Here is a 6,601-nt window from a genome sequence, read left to right as displayed (position 1 = left end):
CTCCGCCGAGCGCTGCGCCCGCCCGCGCCCCGCCGCGCCTTTTATGGACCCGCGCCGCGCCCCATTGGCCCGGCCCCCCGCCAATCCCGGCCCGAGCCCGCGCCCAGGGGGAGGAGCGTGGCTGGATGGAGGCCAATAGAAGAGGCGATGAGGGGAAGGGGGCGGGGAGGAAGGCGGGGCGGGAGGCGGGGCGGGCCCTGGAAGCCCCGCCCCGCGGCGAGCGGGAATCCCGGCCGTGATTGGCGGGGCGGGCGCGCGCCGGGGGACACGGGGGGCAGGGACAGCCCCAGGGGACACGGGGGACAGGGACAGCCCCGGGGGACACGGGGGGCAGGGACAGCCCCAGGGGACACGGGGGACAGGGACAGCCCCGGGGGACACGGGGGGCAGGGACAGCCCCAGGGGACACGGGGGACAGGGACAGCCCCGGGGGACACGGGGGGCAGGGACAGCCCCAGGGGACACGGGGGACAGGGACAGCCCCGGGGGACACGGGGGGCAGGGACAGCCCCAGGGGACACGGGGGACAGGGACAGCCCCGGGGGACACGGGGGGCAGGGACAGCCCCAGGGGACACGGGGGACAGGGACAGCCCCGGGGGACACGGGGGGCAGGGACAGCCCCAGGGGACACGGGGGACAGGGACAGCCCCGGGGGACACGGGGGGCAGGGACAGCCCCAGGGGACACGGGGGACAGGGACAGCCCCGGGGGACACGGGGGGCAGGGACAGCCCCAGGGGACACGGGGGACAGGGACAGCCCCGGGGGACACGGGGGGCAGGGACAGCCCCAGGGGACACGGGGGACAGGGACAGCCCCGGGGGACACGGGGGGCAGGGACAGCCCCAGGGGACACGGGGGACAGGGACAGCCCCGGGGGACACGGGGGGCAGGGACAGCCCCAGGGGACACGGGGGACAGGGACAGCTCCGGGTGGCCCTGGGTGCCCTGGGGCGTCCTGTGGGACCGCAGCGACGGCCTTGGTGTCCCGCTGAGTCACGCTCGTGCCACAGCGGTGCCCTCCGATGTCCTGTTGGTTCCCTTCGGTGCCCCACTGCTGCCCTTGGGTACGCCCTTGGTACCCTTTGATATCCCACTGTGCCCCAGCGATGCCCCCTGATGCCCCTGACTGGTGCCCCATTCATGCCCTGGTGCCCCATTCATGCCCCGGTGGTGCCACGGTGGTGCCCCATTCATGCCCCGGTGGTGCCCCATTCATGCCCTGGTGCCCCGGTGGTGCCCCAGTGGTGCCCCATTCATGCCCTGGTGCCCCATTCATGCCCCATTCATGCCCCGGTGATGCCCCAGTGATGCCCCATTCATGCCCTGGTGCCCAATTCATGCCCCATTCACGCCCTGGTGCCCCCCAGGTGCCCTGTGATCCCATGCCCGTGGGTGCTCTGCAGGCTGGCTCTCCCTGCAGCGATGTCCCGAGGTCTGGCAGCCCGCGGTCTGTCCCTGCACAGCTCAGTGTCCCCATCCTGACCCACCCAGCTCCCCCAGGCCCTGTCCCCTGTCCCCATGTGCAGCCGTGGCCCCCAGGGCACGCAGGGTCCCTCCCTGGGGTGGCGGAGCTCCGGGAGCTCAGAGCCAGCCCCAGCTCAGCCGCCGCCCCCCCGGGCCAGGCGTGTCCCCAGCCCCTGACCCCCGTTTCCTTCCATCCCGGCCATTCCCGGCTCGTTTCTCCCTCCAGACGATTCCAGCGGGGCCCTCCCTGCTGAGCTGGACGGACAGAGCGACCCCAGCCCCACACCTGCACTGCCACCCCCCATTCCTGCTTGGAGCTGGGATCCATCCTCGGGAGCCAGACCCCGCTCGGAGATGAGCCAGGGCTGATTCTTTTTTACACCCTCGCGGGGTTTTATCACAAGAACTGCCCTAAAAACTCCCGAACATCCAGCCTGGGGCTTTCCCCCTCAGGGCAGGCACTGCAGGGCTCTTCCAAGATGCCAGCTCTGTCTCGGAGGACCTGCCACATCCCAGGGGTTTGCTGCTGGAAGCTGGAGCTGGCTGCAGAAAGAGGAACTGGGGGAAGCGGGGAGCTCAGGAGCATCCACAGCTGGGTTGGAGGGGAGAGAAGGGACGTGGAGCCCGGACTGCCCCTGAGATGCTCCCCATTCCCTGGGGCACTGACAGCCAGAGGGGCTCCCGGGGGGCTGCGGGGTCCCCACTGGGATGCTGCTCCCTGCTCCTGCCCGTGCCACCGTGTGACTCCGCCGGGATGGGGAGCTGCTCCCGGCTGGGGCGCAGGACGAGGGGAGCCCTGCTGGAAAGCGATTTTCCAAGGAACTTGATTAAAAATCAGGCAGCTGCCTCTCGTTGCAAAACCCTTCTGGCGGTGCTGGAGGAAAAGCCGGATCAGGGAGGGTTTCCCAAGAGGCTGCGAGGGCCCGGACGGCTTCGGGGATGGGTCCTGCAGGAGGAAGGGCTGGTGGGGGCTGAGCTCCCCGGGCCTGCGGGACCCCGGCTGTGGCAGCCCCGGGGGGACCCAGGCAGGGCCGGGGGGCTGCAGACCCCTCTGGGATGGGCTGGACCTGGTGCTGCCCGGCCCAGGGCCAGAGGCGCTGCTGGCTCCGGAGGAATCCTCGGCCGAGGCGCCGGGGCCGGGCCGGCGGAGCGCTCGGTACCGTGCATCACCGGGATGATCCCGGCAGCGAGCCCGGCGCTGGGAACGGCACCCGGGCCGCTTCCTTCCAGCTCAGCCAGGGCCAGCCAGGCCTTTATTCGTTTGTTTTGTCGGCAATTAAGGAATAATCATCGTCTTGGGGTGAAACGCGGGCGGCTCCTGCCTCCCGGGGGTGGCACGAGGGTGGCGGAGCCCCTTTGGCCACACGGGGTGGGACAGGGCTGGGCAGGGGGGGCGGCTCGGGAAGCCGTGAGCCCCCCTTGCCGCAGGGATTTGGGGTCGCAGCTCCCCGGGAATGCCCGGCGGAGCCTGCTCCGTCCCCGGGGGATCGGAGCGCGCCCGGCGGGTGCGCGGGGAGGAGCGGGGCCAGCCCGGGGCCGGGGCACGGCACGGAGCGCGGGGGGCAGAGATGGACCCCCCACCCGAGCTGAGCCCCCTGGGCAGCCCGGCCAGCGGGGAACGCGGGCACAAGGGCCGGGAGCGGCCGGCAGTGGGGCAGTGGGTGACAATCCCTCGGCCGGCAGGGGAAGGGACCGCGGGGACTGCGTGACTCGCGTGGGACGGCTCCGTCCCACTCGGCATTAAGCAGGGCGTGTGCCAACTCCCTGAGCAAGCAGCAGGGACCAAGCCCTGCTCCCGGAGCCACCAACGTCACCCGCCGCCCCGGGGGAGCAGCAGCGCTGCCGGCGGGGCGCGGGCACGCCGGTTCCCCGGCACCGCCACCGTGCTCACGTCAGCCGTGTCCCGGGCTGGCCCTGTCCCCGTGCCCGCAGCGGCTGTCACCGTGCGGGCACCGCTGTGCGTGGCCGCCCCACGCAGGCACACAGTGTCCCCACGCAGGCACACAGTGTCCCCACGCAGGCACAAAGTGTCCCCACGCAGGCACACACTGTCCCCACGCAGGCACACAGTGTCCCCAGCCATCCCCGTGCACAGAAGCCACCGTGGCCGGGCAATCACTGTCCCCAGCACAGCTGTCCCCACACTCGTCACCGTCCCCACGCCCACGCTGCCATCCCCACGCTCATGCCCCTGCCCACGTGCCCGCTGTGGGTTTAGCAGGTGGAGTCCCTCTCCATGCCTTGTCCAAATCCTCCCTCGGCAAACACAGCTCCCGGACACCTCCCAGGCACCCGAGCTCGCTGTCCAGCCCCGCTCAGTCCCCGCAGCCCGTCCCAGAGGTGCCACCAAGCTCGCTGGCCTGCCTGGGGCGGTGCCACCAGCGCTGTCCAAAGAGGTTTTCCCCGTGCTGGCCACAGCAGGGCTGGATGTGGCATTAGGGGCATTGTGAGCACCCACCGCGTGGCATGAGGGGTGTCACCGTGCTGCCACTGTCTGATCTCAGCCTGGCATCCCTGTGTCACCACCCTGGACCCCCAGACCCGGCCACATCCCATCCTGGAAGGGATGATGAGTGATGCTGCCGGAGAGGGGCCACCCGGGAGGCCCGACATGAAAGGGAGCGCAGGCTGTCATTACTGCAGGTGACACAGAGCTCGGGAATGGCACCTGTCACCTCCCCTGGCTGCTGCAAAATGCTGCCCGGGGAATGGGGGGGGACAGGCTGTGGGGACAGGGACACAGCAGCAACGTGGCCCCAGCACTGATGTGCCCTCCCTCGAATCTCCCCTGGGGTGTCCCTTTGGGCTGGGGACACCCCTGTGCCCTGGCAGCATGGCCCCGGTGTCCCCAGGCTCGGTGGCTCCCCGGTGACACCACGTGCTGTTTTTCTTGGCACGACTCGTGACTTTACAGCCGTGGCAGGGATGACCCATCTCAGTGCCACTAATTTGGGGCTGGCAGGGAGCACAGCCGCTCCCTTTGCTCCGGGTTTTTGGGCCCCGGGTGACACCTGAGTGCCCTGAGGGTGGTGGCAGCTCCGGGACAGCCTCGCTGTGCCCTCCCCTCCCGGGACAGCCCGGGGCTCGGCTCTGGAGGCTGCTGAGCCCGGAGCCGTGACTCGGGCAGGGATTTCACGGGTGCTTCCAGGGCTCTCGGTACCTGCTGGGACAATGGGGACGGTCACTCCCCTCCTGCCACCCGCTGGACCACAGAGGGAAACTGAGGCACGGGAAAGCCCGTCTCCTGGCCGGGGCAGTTTCCTGCTGCTGCAGAGGCAGCAGATCTTTAACCCTCATGGATGGGGGCTGTGGAAGGCCATAAACACGGTGGAACTCTCGTGGAAGGACAAGGTCATCCTGTCAGAGTCCCTTTTCTCCCTGTTCTTGGTGCCACCACTGAGACCCAAAGGTGCTTTGGGAGGGAGAGGGGGATATGGGGCACGGGGGGCACACACAGGGAAAAGACATCACTGCCAGGGCCGTGGGGCCGGGGGGACACCCTGGGGCCCCCCACCCCGGCCCCAGCACTGCGAGTGCTTTGGCAGTGGCTCAGTGGTGACAGCCCGGCCCCGCAGGGATCATTAGTCCTCCCTCATTAAAAAAAGTTACTCACGCTTTGAGACAGAAACAAGAATATCCTGGAAATGCCTCGGTTTGGGGAGTTCTCGCTCTAAAGGTATGACTGAAATCAGGCTGCAGGTGATGCTCCCCAGCATGTGGGCAGGTGAGTTACCTGGGCACTGCCCGGGGCAGCTGAGCTCCTGCTGCTCCCTCCGTGTCCGGGTGGGCAGAGTCAGGGTGGGCAGTGTCAGGATGGGCAGTGTTTGGGGTGGGCAGTGTCAGGGTGGGCAGAGTCAGGGTGGGCAGTGTCAGGATGGGCAGTGTTTGGGGTGGGCAGTGTCAGGGTGGGCAGTGTCGGGGTGGGCAAAGGACAAACTACCCCAGGCCCTGCGTGGGACACAAGGGTGGCACCCACCGAAGTGGCACCGCCATGGGTCCCACAGCACGGCCTGTCACACATCCCTGGCCACCTCATCCTGCCCGGGGGGCCCTCGGGTCGCCCCCGCAGCGGGCCCCTGGCGTTCAGGTGTTTTGGGCAGGTGAGTGGCTGGCCGCGGGCTGAGTCAGGGCTGCCGGCTCAGCGCTTTGGGACGCATTCCCATCGCAATTCCCCGCAGCGAGGGGCTCGGACACCCCCGGCCCTGCAGCGGGGACTCTGCTGAGGGGATCTGATGGCATCCGGGGGATTTTGGGGTTGTGGCGCTGCTCCCCGCCCGGGCGCTGCCTGGAGCCGCTTCCCTCTCGGCAGTCCCGGGATGCCGGTGGGAACCGGCTCCTCTGGGAGGGCTCCTGGGAAAGCCAGGAAGAAAACCGCAGAGCTCGGATGTTCCCAAGCCCCCTCCCCTGGGGATGGAACCTTTACCCCCCAAGCCTGCAGCAGTGCCAGGTGCCGGCCCTTTCTCCCTTGGGCCGGGACGGGCAGAGCCGTGCTGGGACAGCGGGCCGGGACCCCGGGGCTGTGCCGGGCGATCCCCCCCCAGCCTGCAGCAGTGCCAGGTGCCGGGACGGGCAGAGCCGTGCTGGGACAGCGGGCCGGGACCCCGGGGCTGTGCTGGGCGATCCCCCCCTGGAAAAGGAAAAGGACCCTCCCCCGGAGACCCTCCCTGCACACCCTCACACCGGCGCACTCCAGGGAGGGATTGGGAGCCTGTGCCTCTGTCTTTGCCAAAGCTGGGAACGGCTTAAAATGTCCCCCTGGGAGGGGGCTCCAGCTGTCCCTGAGCCAGGCAGGAGGGCGAGAGGCAAACCCTCCATGCCAGCGATGGGGACGAAGTGTCACAGCCACCTTGTTCCTCTGGGACAGCCGGGACCGTGTGGCAGGAGTCCGAACAGCTGGAGAAACCCCCACTAAAAATTAACATTAATTTATTAGAATATTTATGATAAAAACCAAGAATCTCTTTACATGTGGGTTTGGTTTTTTTTTTTTTTTTCCCTTCCTTTTTATACAAGAGAATTTCCATTGCTTTTTTTTTTTCCTCCTGGAAACAGAGCAGGGCAGCAGGCAGGCGCAGGCAGCGGCGTGGCACAGGCGCCCACCAAGGCAGCGGGGCAGAGCGTGGCAAGGCACGG

This window comes from Onychostruthus taczanowskii, unplaced genomic scaffold, assembly GCF_017590055.1.
Source record: "Onychostruthus taczanowskii isolate IOZ18803 unplaced genomic scaffold, ASM1759005v1 scaffold56, whole genome shotgun sequence".
NCBI lineage: Eukaryota > Metazoa > Chordata > Aves > Passeriformes > Passeridae > Onychostruthus > Onychostruthus taczanowskii.
The sequence above is the reverse complement of the archived record's forward strand: the minus strand, read 5'-3'. Positions refer to the sequence as shown.